At 42.7% G+C, this 17,200-nt stretch overlaps 1 protein-coding gene across 1 annotated transcript in view; it reads right to left on the bottom strand.

Moving 5' to 3' along the window:
* LEKR1 (leucine, glutamate and lysine rich 1) overlaps positions 1-15,322 on the bottom strand; it is a 69,738-nt gene extending 54,416 nt beyond the window's left edge. The window contains exons 1-2 of the mRNA XM_081190320.1: positions 15,184-15,322; positions 12,472-12,565 (exon numbers count right to left, since the gene is read on the bottom strand). The gene's annotated coding sequence lies outside the window, so the exon portion shown is untranslated. The remainder of the gene's footprint in view (positions 1-12,471; positions 12,566-15,183) is intronic.
* Between the last annotated feature and the right edge of the window lie 1,878 nt (positions 15,323-17,200).

Below are 17,200 nucleotides of genomic sequence, written 5' to 3' on the forward strand. Positions count from 1 at the left end.
AAGCGAGATGAGCGCCGCAACCCCAGAGTCGGTCACGACTGGACCTAATGGTCAGGGGTCCCTTTACCCCTTTACCTATGTATTGTATATCACAGGCAATGGCAAACTTGACTACTTCACATGCACACACAATCAGTGGAGAAATTGAAAGCTGGAAAGTGGCTACATTTTTAAAATAAATAAAATTAGTCTTAGATTAGCAAGTATACAGATATTTGATGTGCAAAATAAGTAGAATTCTGAATCATGATTTGTCAGTCATCTGAAACTGTGATTTGTATTGATATAATCTTATTCAACACAAAGCAATTCCTTCAATAATATTTTTGGAGGCATTGATTTATTAATATATGCAAACACTAAAATACAGTGCCTAGAAGAATAATACTGTTTAATCAGGGTTACTGTTGTATCTTATCAGGTTTTTCAGTGACATAAGGTGATAATTGTGTAAAAGAAATCCTTCTCAGAATCACAAATGTGTTTGGCTCTGAGCTTTGTAATTTTCCTGTCTGTGTGCAAGCCATCTTGTGCTAGGTTTGGCCGTTTCTTTCTAGAGTTTAAGTGACTCTGAGTTTTGCTTAGCAGTTGTTCAAAACAAGGAACATATTAAGTTTCTTGTGTCTGGAATTGGCTTTGGACTACAGTGGTACCTCGGATTACAAACACTTTGGGTTACAGACTCCACTAACCCGGAAGAAGTACCTCAAGTTAAGAACTTTACCTCAGGATGAGAACAGAAATTGCGCGCCGGTGGTGCAGCTGCAGTATGAGGCCCCATTAGCTAAAGTGGTACCTCAGGTTAAGAACAGTTTCAGGTTAAGAACGGGCCTCCGGAACGAATTAAGGACGTAACCAGAGGTACCACTGTAGCAGCAAGTTTTCTCTTACCGTAGTGCAAACCACTGGAAAAGAATAGCACAGTCTCACAGTCTAGGGTTGTCAGACACAACATTTCCTCCTTCAGGGAGGACATACATGCCGATAAGCACATTGACAAAGATATGGGTCAGATAAAGCTCAGTCAGCTAAATTTAAAACAATACATTGAAAAGGAAAACAATGACGTTTCTCATACTTCTGGCACTAGGTTATATCTTGGTATGGAACACAAGTGACAGCTTTCAGATTACATATTAAAATTATACACAGGAGTTTGTAGGACAGAAATATCAGTAATTGTAAATTACAAATAAAGAGCACTCAAGAGGGATAGCTATATTAGTCTGCTGCAGTAAAAGCAACAAACCTTTGGCACCTTAGAGAACAACAGATTTAATGTAGCATCAATTTTCCTAAACTAAACTCCACATTGTCAGAAGATAATGGAGATTTTTACACAGATAACAGTTCAAATGAGATAAATCCAATTATAGAATAACATCTAAAGTAAAGGTAAAGGTACCCCTGCCCGTACGGGCCAGTCTTGACAGACTCTGGGGTTTGTGCGCCCATCTCACTCTATAGGCCGTGGGCCAGCGCTGTCCGAAGACACTTCCGGGTCACGTGGCCAGCGTGACAAGCTGCATCTGGCGAACCAGAGCCGCACACGGAAACACCGTTTACCTTCCCGCTTTGTAAGCGGTCCCTATTTATCTACTTGCACCCGGGGGTGCTTTCGAACTGCTAGGTTGGCAGGCGCTGGGACCGAACGACGGGAGCGCACCCCGCCGCAGGGATTCGAACCGCCGACCTTTCGATCGGCAAGCCCTAGGTGCTGAGGCTTTTACCCACAGCGCCACCTGCGTCCCTAGAATAACATCTACCCCTGACTAAATAACTATATTGAGAAGCATGTTCCCATGCAAGAAACCTGAGCTGTCTGCTGACCAGCAAGTTTGCATATTAGCTCGAAAGAGTAAAGAGACATCCATGCTTTGTGAAACACTAGTTTTAGGAGAATAGCTCTGTTTCCAAAAATGTACTTTCAAAACAATCAGAACTATTCCTATTTCCCACATGGTATGACCTGCTGAAACAGATAACACAGCCTACAGGATCCTGCGTGCTTGATAAAAAAACCTCCAGCTGCGCTATCTGCAAGCCTTTTCTGAGAATGAGTCACACTGAGGGTATCCAAGTCAGAGGTCACACATTCATCAAATGTCATTCAAATATATGAAGAAGGGGTACAAATCCAGATCCACACTTCACAAAGATAGCACTCCTATATCCGGCTGAGCCCTGCTAGATCACAGCTCTACAGCTAGCAACTTTAAAATAACGTAAACACATATTCCATTCAATCAACATGAAACCAGCTTACCAAACTTCATAGACCAACAAGGCCAAATCAGTTAATGCTGGGGCTCTCAAACAGGAGTCCCCTGGTGATTAGCATGGCTTATTACCCAATTATGCCCCTGCTTCAGGTGTTTCTTGCCTCAAGGACCTTTGCACTCTTCCTTTGTAAATTGGAGAAAAGTCCACAGCTCAATTGTCTGGCAACACCTGGGCTCCGAATGCAGTGCATTCAAGAGAAAAGATCAATAGCCCCTTATCTTTTGTACACAAGGCACTTCCTCAAATGTCCACCCAGGCCTCAAACCTATTCTTTTTAACCTTTTCCCCTCTGAGTTTTGATGTCCTGTTGTTCCTGCCTTAGTTATCATACAATGGATCCTGGCCCTGCACATTTACCCAATCCCACCCTTGTTTCCTCTAATAAGGCTTTCTGATGCTGTAATTTTTCAAGATTATGATGCCAAGAACCATCTAAATAGATGTGGAAGTAGAGGTGAGTGGCAGAAAAGCAAAGAAACAACCACCTGTAACGGGAAACACAAGCCACTGAAAATCTAGAATAGAAAGCCATTCTAAGGAATCATTCATAATCATTATTATCCTACCTTACAGAACTGTTTTACTAAGATAATGTATGAAGTGCTTCCAACATTCCAATTCAAATGCTAGGTATTATTATTATTTGCTGAGATTGCTCATGTCATACCTAGTCTATCTGGTGCCACAAAAAGATTTTTAGAGGCCAGTGTTGTAAGTGATAAAACTTTTGCATTTCAATACAATTAAACAAGTACAGGGGTATTTCTGTTTTAGCCAGGTGTGTTATCTGTATTAGGATTTGTAACCTAAAGCTACCAGTACTGGCCAAATGACATTAGTGTTCAGTGTAGACGTGACAATGGCTGCCTGCAAACCAGCTTTCTATGTTTCTGTGTAACATGGTTTAGAACTCAGAAGCTAGTCGATATGACATGCACTGCTCCCCCTCCCCTTCACCTCTCTCATACAATTCCCCTCTCCCCTTCTGTAGTCTCAAAGTTTGGAATTACCGGTACATCAAATGCTTAACATTAACCAACTTCTCTGAGTTTGCAAATCTGTTTCAACCCTAGCTTCAAGTTCTAGTGAAGATTGGAACCCTGGTAAGCAGTTACCATCGTTGGTGTTAGTGAGGATGTAACAATAAACCATAGTTAAAGCCGACAAGGGAGGGAAAGGGGGTGTTTATATAAAAAAGGAAGTGGGGAAACTCTTGTCTATGTTGACTCCAGATTCACAAACCAACCCATGACTGAGTTTGAATTCCCCATGTTACAGCTGGAAGGGCAAAATCATATTCTCAGCTGTCTTTTTCACAACAGGGCAAACCTTTAGGTTGCTAAGAAAATTATTAAACTGGAGTTTCACCTCTGATGACAGAAGATTTAAAAAAACTTTCCTACCATGACGTTACTGACTGTTACTAAACAATTCAAGGAACAGACACTGACCTCTAAAGAATCAGTCAAACTATGGTTTAATGAACATCAATTCATCGGGATGCAAGCTGGGTCTGGCAAGACAGCCAAAGTTTGCTTTTCCTTGAATGACATTAATGAGTATGTTACTTTTTAAAAAACAAGGATGAATAGCACATTCCAACCTTTCTCTTTTTGATTTGCTAGCTGCTGCACACTGTTCAAAATCTTGATTTAGCTGCTGTAGTTTCTCTTGAAGTGTTTTCTCCCGTTCTATGCTGCCTTCATAAAACTTCACCTTCACTTCCATTGCTTTTACTTTCTCTTCCAGCAGCTTAAACTCATGGAGGATCAAATAGCTGACTCCACAATATTTACACACTGTCTCTTCCCGGGACATCTAGAAGGGAAATGGTAAGCAATATATTTAGAGAATGGATTAAATGAAGTGAAGTAGCAAATCACATACAAATCTCAGTTAGGCCACTGGAACATCAAGCCTCAATTGTTTACTTTGACGGGCAATGAATCTCTGGGATCTCTGACTGGAGTCATAGGTGGAATCTAGACACCTATAAAAAACGCTGTGAAAATGCTTTTTTTTTTTAGCGTTTTGAAAATTGTATTGATTTGCCATAAGCTCATCATCGCCATCTAGTGTCACATTTGTATAATGCACTTAAAACGTTATATTTGCAGCTGTATAGCTGAGTCCATAGAATCATAGAATTGTAGAGTTGGAAGGGACCCTGAGGATGCAGGAATATGCAGCTGTCTCATACAGGGATCGAACCTGCAGCCTTGGCATTATCAGCACCATGCTCTAACCAACTGAGCTGTCCTGGGATCTTCTGCATACAAAAGATGTGCTCTAGCAGTGAGCTACATCCCTTTCCCAACTGGATAGTAGTAGCATTAAAAAAAAGTCTAGGGGGCAGCAGAACAAGAAATCACAGCTATTTCCCCCATCAATTAGACTGTTTGCTATATTAGCCAATGAATGAACAAAACAGAGATTAAGATATGACCAAAAAGAAGAAGAGTCTTGCTACTTGTAAATAGCAAAGATCATCTGAGCTCCTGCGAGTGGGAATTTCTATCTGGGGAGGCTCTCCTGTTCCCTTTTCCTGCTAGCTGTAGCAACATGTAGGTGGGTGTTGCTTCTGAACAGAATTACTGTAGAGACGGAGAAGCCATTTCTACAGTGGGAACAGTGTCTCCTGTCGGGGGTTGCTGTGTTCCAGTCTTCCAACTCTGCCTTTGCCATCTGTTAGTTGCTGGAACCAGCGAGAGATGACAACAGAAAAATAGAACATGGTGGCACTCATGCAACTGGGGCAGGGCCATATCTCCAACCCCTGGTTAAAAGATACTGAAAGTTGCGAAAGGTCTCCATCAGGTCTCCACATAACCTAACAAGGGGAGGAAGCATTTCTCGTAAGAGAAGCCCTGCTGGATCAGACCAAAGGTTCATCTAGTCCAGCATCCTGTTCTCATAGTGCCCAATCAGATGCCGGCAGGAAGACTGCAAGCAACAGCACTCTTTCCACTTGTGCTCTCTTTTGTTCTTTAAAAGGGTTTTTTTTAAAAAAAAAAATCAAGATACTGAGTTATTGACTCCTTTGGAGCACTTCAGACAAATGAATTATCATCTCTTGCCTGACAAAACCACATCTGCGGTCCACCAAAACCATGATTAGGGTAGTGTTCATAGAGAGCATCATGTGATGCACTGCACATGTCACTTACGAGTCACACAGAAACTATGAAATCTGGCAGGTGTGGGATTATTAATCATCTACACAGGATGTATTTCAGCACACAATTACTTATTTGGGTGAAGCGGAGTTTCTTACAATATATATATATATATATATATATATATATATATATATATATATATATATATAAGCCCTGCAGCATAACTTTGTTCCCCCTACACTTTCAGTTCAGTAATTCTCCCCTGCAAATCACAACCCAATTTAATTACTCCTGCTTGTGTGTATGTGCAGAAACAGAAGTACTGAAACAACATTACTCAAGCATGTAGGATTACTTCAGGTATATTAACGACATGCAAAATTTTACCTTGAGAAAAGAGGGCAAGAACCATAGAACTTCCATGTGAGCACACATGTTTCTATCTGTGCTCCTAGGGTACCCTTATCAAAAACATTTGAATTATAAAGCTACCAGAATCTGCGAAATGATAATTTGGCATTAGAATCTGGTGCAGATGTAACAAAAGTTCTCAGCAAACTATGGTTTAGCACTCAGAAGCCAGTCCTGGTAACAGGTCTGGTGATGTCCTCCCTACACCGCCCCCCAAACCAATTCACCACCTGGAGGACCACCCAAAAATAAAAATATGATACAGCATGAATCCCTCCTGCATGTGCACAGGCCACCGGACCATGTTACTTTTTAAACACCTAAGAAACCTTGCTATTGTGGAGACAATCATACAAACACCGGCACCAGACTTTAGCTTAAACAATGTTCTTGAAGGGAACATAACAACTGTGTTGCAAGATTAGACCAACACAGGTAGGCAGCTCACAAGAAAAGCATGGCAGTGATAGCTTTCTCATTTGCTTGCCCCCAGTATCTTGTACTTAGAAGCATATGGCCTCTAAACATTGAGTGATCATACGTAATGTCATGCAGCCATTACAATAACCTCCAGCAACTCTGCAAACCCAGTCAGCGAAGGCAGTTTTGGGTTCTGAAGGGTAGGATAGAGCAATATGTAGTAGTGGAAGAAATGGCAATTTGAGACAAATAGGGGAGGCTAGTCATCAGATGAGCAAAGGCACATGGAAGGGAAACATAATGAATGGGGCAAGCAGAAGCAAGGAGCAACCTAAAGAGGCCTCCTATCAAGCAATGCAAGTTGAATGACATTCTCTTCTGAGATCACCAATGGTCACCAAAGGGAATTGGCAATATGTATGCAGCCTAAATCACCACACAAACCAGTAAAGCATTTATAATGCTGAAGTAATTGCATGATTATTTACCCAAAACCATGTCGGGACAGGACCTGTCATCAAATTATCAAATAGATTGTCAAAAAAAACAAACCCCAAAAAACAAACAAACCACCCCACAGCATATATAACTCCTCATATTTCCATGAATGAAGAAACACTTTTGACTATACTACAATTATTTTAATTTTATATTCCACTCAAAGCCTTTGAGAGAAGAGGGATGACTGTTATCTGATAAGAAAGTTTCCTGTGAAGAACGGGGAGGGAAAAAGAGATTCAAATGTAAGCAAAAGGGAAGAAAAGACAGTCAAGCTTTGCAGCAGTCAAAACAATGAACACTAATAAGATGTAATTATGAGACAAGCCATAACCAAATTAAGCATTCCAATGCCATACCTCAGTGCTATGCATTTTAACTATTCTTTGATAAAACTATGCGTCTGAGATGTTGGCTCCAGGACTACTATGCCAGCCTTTATTTATCCTAATTCTTCTTTTTGCCTCGTGAAGCCTGATCATAGCTACAGTGGCTCTGAAGGAAATGAAAAATTAATTCTGTTTTTCCTGGCAGTTACAACCTGTGCTTGGAAATATGAAACTGTTATTCAGAATAAATACCATAAGGTTCCAAAGTACTTAAATTACTTATTGAAAGGGGACAAACTGAGCTGTAATGTGAAGGGAAGGGAGGGACTGTTATCCCAAAAAGAACATTGTGATTTCTTGCAGCATCACTGCTTCTGTCTTTCAAAATAAACAGTTTTAGACATTCCACTTCATGTCTCCAGTATGAGAGGGGAGTGGAGAGGGGGGGGTCCTGCTTGCGGTCTATCTGGAAATGTCACAGAAGTGTTAATTACATTATAGTTCCTAAAATGAACAAGATGCTTTTAGCATTGCTAACGAAACTGGGTTGTGTTTAGTTGAGAATTATCACAGGCTCATCTTCCTTGCTCTTCAAGAGCTTGATTGTACCTTTCACTGTATATCCCTAATCTCTCATGGGGGTGGGTGGGCAGGGGGTGGGCATCTTGGGACTCACTCTGACACTTGTCAAGATTTTAGTTCTCCATATACATGCTTCAAGCACAAGTAACTTAACTGCGCTCTGATTAAAGTATGATTAAAAGTGCCAACAATACATTTTAAGCATAGGCAACATAATGGATCAATTTGAACACAACTTAACATGCATTTGAGTCGCATCTGCCAGGTCTGTGCCTATGATTTCTGAAGTGACAAAGGACCCTACTCTTGTCCAGATTGCACGTTATACAGCAACAATTCCAATTTGTTATGTTCCACATAATGGGACTATAGGGGAGGCTGGGATAACATGACATCAGGTGTGCGTGTGTTTAAGCCTTTTATTTGTATATCCCCACCATTCACGAATATGTTGCCCTGCCCATGGAGGATCCATTAGGCTAGAATGCTGAGTTAAGGTGGGGAGGGACCTGGGGACAGAAGGACGCGGAACAGAAAATGCTAAGGGTTGTCCATAAAAAGCAGGAGAGTTTTGAGAAAGCAAAGGAATTTACTTGCAGGGTTCCCTTAGACATCTAATTGGCCATTGTGAGAAAAGGATGCTGGACCGGATGGGCCTTTGACCTGATCCACCAGGACCCTTCCTAAGTTCTTCTTCTATTGGCACCAAGTAATGATGTACAAAATCAAGGCTGTGAAACCTTTGGCCCACGAAGGGCTGATGATTCACAGGAAAAATCAAGAGAGGCAGGAAGTTTGCAGCCTTTCAGGATTTCATCGCTCTTTCTAAACCTCTCTGCCATCCCATCTCTCTCTTCCTTTCTACGCCACGCCATGTCTGTGGGCTGTAGGTTCCCTACCCCAGTACTAACTGAAAGCACTAGGAGAAACAAACTCAGTATTGTTTTATCACAATCCAACCAAGAATCCATCCCTTGGGTTAAATGGAGATAACTGTGTTATAAACAGAAGTTTACTTCCTTATAGACATTGCTTCAAACCAGGGATTGAGTCAGAGGTCAGCATCGCGGAGACCTGCCAAGGCTCATCAAGCCCCAGTAGGGGGCCTGATTCCAATCCCTGGAGACTACTGGCTCTGGTGATGTTCCTCATCTTCCTGCTGCTGCCTGTTCACCTGTCTTCGCCAAGCAAGCAGAGAAAAGAATGAGAAGCAGCAGTGACCACAGCACAACTTAACATCTCCCTTTCTCTTTCTCTGGAGGTTGGTGAGGATTTGGCCTTAGGTGGGGAGAGGGAAGCAAATGGATATAGCAACAGTGGGGAGGAGAAGGAGATGGGTACAGCGTGAGTGGAGGATCAGCTATCTTGCCCAAGGGCCCCCTGGAACTGGCACTACTTCACACAGAAACACAGGAGTAAATATTGTTTAAAAGGTTAAAGGAATCAGTACTTGTAGCAAAGTACTGCACTGCCTGTACTACATGTGAAAAGGATCATGGGGTCTTAGTAAGTAGAACATGAGCCAACAGTGTGATGCAGCAGCAGCACACACACAAAAAAGTTGCTAATGCTATTCTAGGTTGTATCAGCAGAAATATAATGTCCAGCTGAAGGGAAGTCATAGTCCTGTCTTATTCTGCCTTGGCCAGACTACACTATGTCCAGTTCTGGGTGCTACAATTTAAGGAGGATATTGACAAACTGGATTATGTGCAGAGGAGGGTGACCAAGATGATCAAGGGTTTTCTCCTGCTCTGGAGGCAAGAACGCGAACAGTGGCTTCAAGTTACAAGAAAGGAGATTCCAACTAAACATCAGGAAGAACTTTCTGACAGCAAGAGCTGTTTGACAGTAGAACAGACTCCTATGAGACCTGGGAGGTTTTCAAGCAGAGGCTGAAAAGCTATCTGTCACTTATGATCTAGTTGAGATTCCTGCAGTGCAGGAGGGTCGCCTAGATGACCCTTTGGATCCCTTCCAACGCTACAATTCTATGACTCACAATTTTAGTATAGCTCTTATTCCACTCCCCGCAGTGCATTATGAAAGACCCTCCTACCCCTCCAGGTAATTTGTGCTGTCATGTTTAATAGGACCAATTACCTGCTCAGAACTCTGAAAGTGCAGTCCCTGATCTAACAACAGGTAGTAAATATTTTCTGAATGCACATGCAGATCCTCTTCCAGCAAGGGAATCTATGAGTGGAAGCTTGCACAAATCTCCCTTGTTCAATTAAGAATTATTATATATGGCAGAAAACTGGAATACTAATCCCTCTTTAATAATGAAAGTATTACTTCTTCAATCTTGCATTTAAAAAAATGAAATGCCAACAGGCTTGTGACACATTATGCATTACACAAATCTCTCATGTGCCACTGTATCCTGTTCCCATCCCCACATCTGTTTTTAAAATGTGTACTCTGGTATCCATAGTCATATTTAAAGACAGCTCATACCGAAAGATAGTTGCAAAATATTTACATGTAAAGCCTTTTCATTTTAACTTTCAGAATTATAATTCCTGTTTTATAAGGCTGCTGAAAAATGTGCAGTGCGATCATATATGATACCCATGTCAGAAGTGAATCCCACTGGGATTTATCCAAAAGGTATAGGATCACAGGCTTAGACATGACTGTATTACCAATACAATGAAATAGATAAGTTACACATCAAGAACATTATCACTGAATACTGTTATTACACAGTGCAAGCAGATACAGTTACCCAGTTTGTGAGTACATACTAACAGAGCTTCGTGCAAACAAGCAGGCTCCCAGACAGATCATGGCTTGTATTTTGACAGGAAATAAGATGAATCACAGGCCTGGGTTGGGCATAATGCTAAAACAGTTCACAGAAGCACCACAGTAACAAGACCAGAGGTGGATCAAAGCGGCTGTGATCTTCTCCATAGGAACCTGCATGTTTGCTCATTAATGCTAAACCATTGAATGAAGCCCTTAGATATATAATGTTTTCTTGAAATGGCTGCAGAAAATCCAGCAATGGGAAGCACACAAAAAACTTGATATAAAATCAATATAAATCAAACTGTCCTCACTTTCCAGGCTACTGTTATTTTTCTTTATTTCTTACTCCTCAGCCCCCTTTAATCTATTTTGCAAAATTACTGTACTTCAAAGTCCTGTCCCACTCTCGTCCAATCCCTCCTAAGTATCAGTCTCTAGTAGGCATGATAAAATGGTAATTTGGCTTCTCTCTGCCAGGGCTTAAAAGGGGAAACAAAGTGTCATTTTTAATTATTTGGTATTTGTTCAAAAACAGCTATATGAAAACACTACAATTTCTGTTGTTATACAGTCAATTATCTTTCCAAAAACACTGGCTTGTACAGAGTACTTTATCTCATTGCATGATTTACATTTAAAAACTGAACTGAAACAAAGGAATTCTTCTATAACTAGCATATTCAGGTTTCACTCAATTTCCATTTTTTATTTTTATTTTTTGGTCATTTTTGTCACTGCCCTGGAATAATTGCAAAATGCTGCCTCATTAACAACTTCTATCTGCAGTTCTTGTTACACAGCTACTAAGGGCTTCAAAACCAACATAAATAGTGCTTCTTAATTTGACATGGCACAAACAGCATGCCATTACAAATATGACTTTATTTCTTAACATCTTCTCCAAACAGTATGGCTTATGAATGTATACTAGTAAGAAAAGCCATATACGTATCACGTGCAGGTCTTCACAGAAATGCATTCTATATATTTTAATTAGTAAGTGGTTTTTGTGCGTCTACTGTTGCTCTTTCACTAATTTATAATTATTTTTATTCTATTGCTCTAGATAATTTATACTTTTGATCTCTGGAACTTTTGCGCCAGTCCCTCCTCCATGTTCAGTAATGCATGCGCATCACACATTACTGAGCATGTGGGAAAAGGCTGTCAAATGGAATCTCTTTAAGTGCACAGAGGTTTGCTATTGAGGGAATGGGTTGAGAGAGAAAGACAAAATCATTCCCTATGCTGCTATTACATGTCAGTCACTTTTGAGTATTTTAAACATGAGGAAGAAAATATTTATATCTGTCTAAAGCAAGATTCTTCTCTTCTAATGGTGTATTAGTCGTATTTTGCACAATCGGGATACCAGCAATCCTAAAAGAGCACAGTCTGCACTGCATTCAGTGATCTAGTACTATTTATGTTATACTTTTAAAATTCTCATGGGCTGGATTCTAGACACATCAAAGAAGTTGCAAAGTTTGCATGAGAAATCAGGTTAGCAAAAACAGAACTCCACAGCGCCATCTGGTGTCACAGTGTTAGAATGCATAAACAACACATATACTGTAAAGCATTTTTTCTTTCCCAATGGAGCTGAGCTCCTGTTGAAACCTGTGACTCATTAAAGAGAAAAAAACCTTTCTGTAATTCAGAGGACATAAGACCCATATCATCCTTCTGCCTGGCCAACCTTCTAGTCTTCCTCCTTCATTATCAAACCCTTTCATTTCCAAATAGCTTTTAGTTGGCAGAAGCTAAATCTGGCTGCTTTACAAACCCTCCCATCTCAAGGTTCCTTTTTTCTCCAACTGATCCCACAATCTGTCAAATTTTGGGTGTGTGTGCATGGGTTTATTTGTGCAATATAATTTCTTCAAAAATCCCAGGCGCACAATTCCAAGAGGCAGCACACATGTGCAAATATTAATATATATTGAGGAGCAACAGACATAATGGAACTATGGCAATAGTTCTGTTATGGACATGACAACAAACCGCAGACAAATAAAATAAATAAAATATACCAGAAAGCAAAACTGCCAAGTTTGCTCACTGTAGCATACCTTTCGTATTTCCTCAGGTAGCGGATGCACAGGAATATGTCGGTCCATATTCTTCTATGGTTTAAATACAGATTTGCAAGACTGGCACACAAAACTGTTAAAAGATTATAAACAGACAAAACTGATTATAAGTTTGAGATGAAAATTCCCCAGTATGATCTGCCTTGCTTGTGTTTTGCTTTGGCAGCTCAAATGGCAGGTGTACAATATTCCAACCCAACAGCACAATCTGACAACAGCATTTGCACATGGAAAGTCATTTAAAAGCAATCAGCTATAACATGGACACAAAAAAATCAGCTGTTTGTGGGACAGAGTCTGACACCTGACCCACAAGGGTGCTGCTAGTGCACTGATGTGGGCAGAAGATAGAAGGTGGCTGCTGCAGGAGTTTTGAAGCATATACACTCACAATGATGGTTACCTACTAGATTGACTGGGCTGAGTCCAAGGCACCAACAGATACTACCTCTCCTGTCCTACATATCAAGAAAAAGAGGTGCTTTAGAAGATTTACTCTGAATTTTTCAGAAACACCAAGCTTTGGGGATAATATAAGGGGGAAGGAAGACTCCATCTACAGTATACTATAGCCACTCCCACCAGCTCCCCTCATGCTGTAAAACATGGGCGCGGGATACTACAGTAAAAAGGGAACCAATCCTCATTTTCATAAAGCTCATTGGACTAAAAACAGATTACCTCACCTGTGCATATTAGTCACCGGTCACAATAGAAAGGACTATGCCAGATGGAAGCACAGTGTGACTCTGCAAGGGTCCTGCGGCCCGCCAGATATTGTTGGACTCCAATTCCCATGAGCCCCTGCCAGGATGGACCATGGCCAGGGATGATGGGAGTTGTAGCCCAACATCTGGAGGGCCACCGTTTCCTCATCCCTGGTGTAAGGCAAGTTCCTATGTACTGTAAGCAGGGGAGGAAAGTATCCAGTAGTAGCAGCAGCTGGTAGCTGCCTCACCTATCTCACCTCCCATCTTATAACATGGTGTAGAGTTTAGTGTGTTAAGCAAGGAGAGCCAGGTTCAAATCCCCTCTCAGCCATGAAACTCATGGCCCAGTCTCTCTCTTTCTCTCTCTCAGCCTAAACTATCTCAGGGTTTATGTGAGGATTAATAATAATAATAATAATAATAATAATAATAATACTCAAGGCGGCTTCCAACAGAGTAAAACACAATACAACATCAAACATTAAAACCCTCCCTGAACAGGGCTGTCTTCAGATGTCTTCTAAAAGTCAGATAGTTGTTTATTTCCTTGACATCTGATGGCAGGGCGTTCCACAGGGCAGGCGCCACTACTGAGAAGGCCCTCTGTCTAGTTCCCTGCAACTTCACTTCTCACAGTGAGGAAACCACCAGAAGGCCCTTGGAGCTGGACCTCAGTGTCCGGGCTGGACAAGGGGGGTGGAGATGCTCCTTCAAGTACAGTGGTACCTTGGGTTAAGTACTTAATTCGTTCCGGAGGTCTGTTCTTAACCTGAAGCACCACTTTAGCTAATGGGCCTCCTGCTGCTGCCGCGCCGCCGGAGCACGATTTCTGTTCTCATCCTGAAGCAAAGTTCTTAACCTGAAGCACTATTTCTGGGTTAGGGGAGTCTGTAACCCGAAGCGTATGCAACTTGAAACGTCTGTAACCCGAGGTATCACTGTATACAGGGCCGAAAAAAGGGGAGGGATAACTATGCACACAGAGCTTCCTGAAGGAAGAGTGTGGCAAAAGTGTAATCACAAATGCACAAAAAAATATGAATATTTTGCAAGTTACAGGTGAGAAAAAGCACTGCCCCTGCCCCAATCCACTCCCTTCTTCACATAACCATTAAAATACAAGGCCCCATGTTCATCTCCTTTGCCTCTGGTTCTCCGAGGGAAGCGAAATAAATGAAAATAAACTTCAGCAGCCCGGCTGGAATCTGCTAAGCCAAAGCAACAGGGCTTTACTTTTGTGGTAGCCGTAGGTAGTCATGACCTTGCTATGGACTTCGGTTGGTCGCCGCAAGGGGCCTGGTAGGAATTTTTCCAAGTTGGCGATCTTCCGCCAGTTGGTTTTTTCGCCTACCTCGTAGCAAACCGTCACAACTTTCCCTGTATTGGCGGTTAGGCATTGGCTGGGGTTCAATTGTTATGCAAATGGATGGGGGGGAAGGAACGCCATCACCTTCCCCCAGGAAATGGGGTAGTCCGGTACAGGACTCCGAGGGGCGTTGTCTTGTCCGAAACCTACCTAGGTAAGGGCCCCCGGCACGCCCCAAGCGGTGACACCCGTGGGATCCTAGTTGGCGTACTCCAACGGGGGCCTCCCACGGTTAGTGTTAACCCTTCCCGGACATCATGCCGGGTAGCGGATAGGAGCCAATGCCTAGGGCCAATACCTTCAATTCTCTAATCAATAAAGTTGTGGCCATTTCATGCCCATTAAACTTAAACACCGTGTCCTGTGTCTTTCTTTCTGGGGGAGGGGTTTTGACACGCAAAAAGCAGGCCATCGCTGAGCCAAGCGCCTTGCTTGCCCCAGAGAGCGAAACGCAGGGACGCGTGGGACTGCCTCATGCCAAGACCCACTGCGCTATCTAGGCCAGTAGTGCCGACACTGACAGGCAGCTGCTCTCTCTGCCCCAGGGTTTCAGGCGTAAGAAGTAAGCCCTCGCCGAGTAAGGCTTACTCCCCGGTAACTGAGGCGCTCACTCACCCAAGCAGGAGGTGAGCAGAGCAGCGCGGAGACGGAGGGAGCGGTAAGCCCCGCGGACACACCGGAGTAGGTCGCGCCGCTTCCTCGTTGCCCCGGCAACCAGCTTGCCCGCCAGGCAAGGAAACCAGAAGTCGGGCAGGCGCTAAGGGCGGAAGTCTCTCCTCTGGCTTCGCGTCCTCACACCGGGCGTGCGCCGTTGCTGCCGAGCGTTCCGCGGCGTTCAGTCAACACGTGCCGCTTATAGCCCCGGTCCTGCGCGCGTTTGATGGGAAGCAAGCACCGCTTGAGCGCAATTTCATGGATTTAAATGTATATACCGCCCTTCACTGAAAGTTCACAGGGCTGTTTACCTACAAGATAAGACCAGATCAGTTCTAGGAACACAAGTAGAATAAGAAGGGGGAAAATACATCATAAAAAAAACAAAACAGATCTGGAGGAAAACTCTTGGTAATGGCGTTTATGCACTGAAAATCAATAAAACTTCTTTTTCAAAAAAACAAAAAAGGATAATAATAATAATAATAATAATAATAACAATGGTATAAACATTATTCCCTCGTAAATCACACAGTTACTCATGGGAGCAAATTATGTTCACCGCAATGAGACTGGCCCCTCAAGTCCGCATGGAGTTTTGGAGCGCAGCTCTTTACATGTCTGCTGAGTGGTAACATCCACACAGTAGCAGTTCCAATGAGAGCAACTTCTCCCATTTTCCTTTCAAACTGAACCTGTTACCTTAATTCCCCCTGCCCAAAATACCTGACAGTTTCTTCCGTCCCTCTCCCCTGATTCTTTTACATTAGCTTCTTCCTCCTACAACAGCTTTCCTCCTATGCCTTTCCTTTCTACTCCCTCTTTTGTTTATTAATAACATTAGAAATATTAAATCTTCATTTCTCTATTATTTCCTTCAACACCTCCTCCTCTGGCCCTTTCCCCTCCAAAGATGGAGACATAGGAAGCTGCCTTATACAAAGTCTCAGACCATTGGTCCATCTACCTTGGTACTGCCTACTCTGACAACAGCTCTGCAGGTTCTCTACCAGCTCTTCCCCTTCCCTCCTCGCCACCTGACCTTTACTCAGCATGCAAGGAGTATGCAGCTGCTGGCATTGCTCCAGACAGCAGGCACAGCTAGGGGGCAGGACAGGCAAGTGAAAGGACACCTGGCAAGCAGTGGCCTTGCCTGAGAATGACTCAAGGGTGACCTACTGTCGGAAAAACACAGACCCATGCAAATTTATCTCATAGGCCTGTGTGCCGGATCCTTCAAGCCCCTAGTGACACCACTGGTCGCCACAATGCCCTTGTTTTTGAACTCTGGTGTTATGTACTGAGTTGAATAGGATCCAAAATGCAGCAGTCTGATTGGTCCTAGAGCAATAGGATCCAGAATGCAGCAGTCTGATTGGTCCTCAGGAGCCACCCAATCCAGCTCCAGGTGGAAGTGAATCCACAACCTGATTGGCCAACAGGAGAATCCTGGAATTAGCCAATTACGTGGGGCCCATAGTGTAAATAATGTATATAAAGCAGACATTTTGGGGGAACTTCCATTCCTCCTCACCACTATGAGCTGAATAAAGAGCATGAAATCCACTCTCCACTCCGAGTATATTTCATCTGGGATGGGGGGAAATGACCAGGGTGGTTGACTCAATTGCCCTCAAGCATCCTATCCTTGTTGGTGGATAGGATGGTTTTTGAAGGAGCTGGAGAAGATGAAACTGTGAGAGTGAACCCTAGAGCTACAATGGAGGGGGGGAAATGGGGAGTGAGCAGGGCTGACCACAAGCCAGATTGTATGGCAGGACCTCCTCTGTAGTGCTAATTGTGGCCAGAAATATATACAGCAAACCCACCGCTTACACGCTTTTAACTTGTGTGCATTCAGTTTTATGTGCTTGGCCAAAAAAAGAAATAAATAATAGAAAGGGGTCTGGCGCGTGGAGAAAACACTTTTGACAACCCTACCCACCACTGAGCTCAGTGCATTTAACCGTACGTGATT

This window comes from Podarcis bocagei (genome assembly GCF_964188305.1).
Source record: "Podarcis bocagei genome assembly, chromosome: 4".
Taxonomy (NCBI): Eukaryota; Metazoa; Chordata; class Lepidosauria; order Squamata; family Lacertidae; genus Podarcis; species Podarcis bocagei.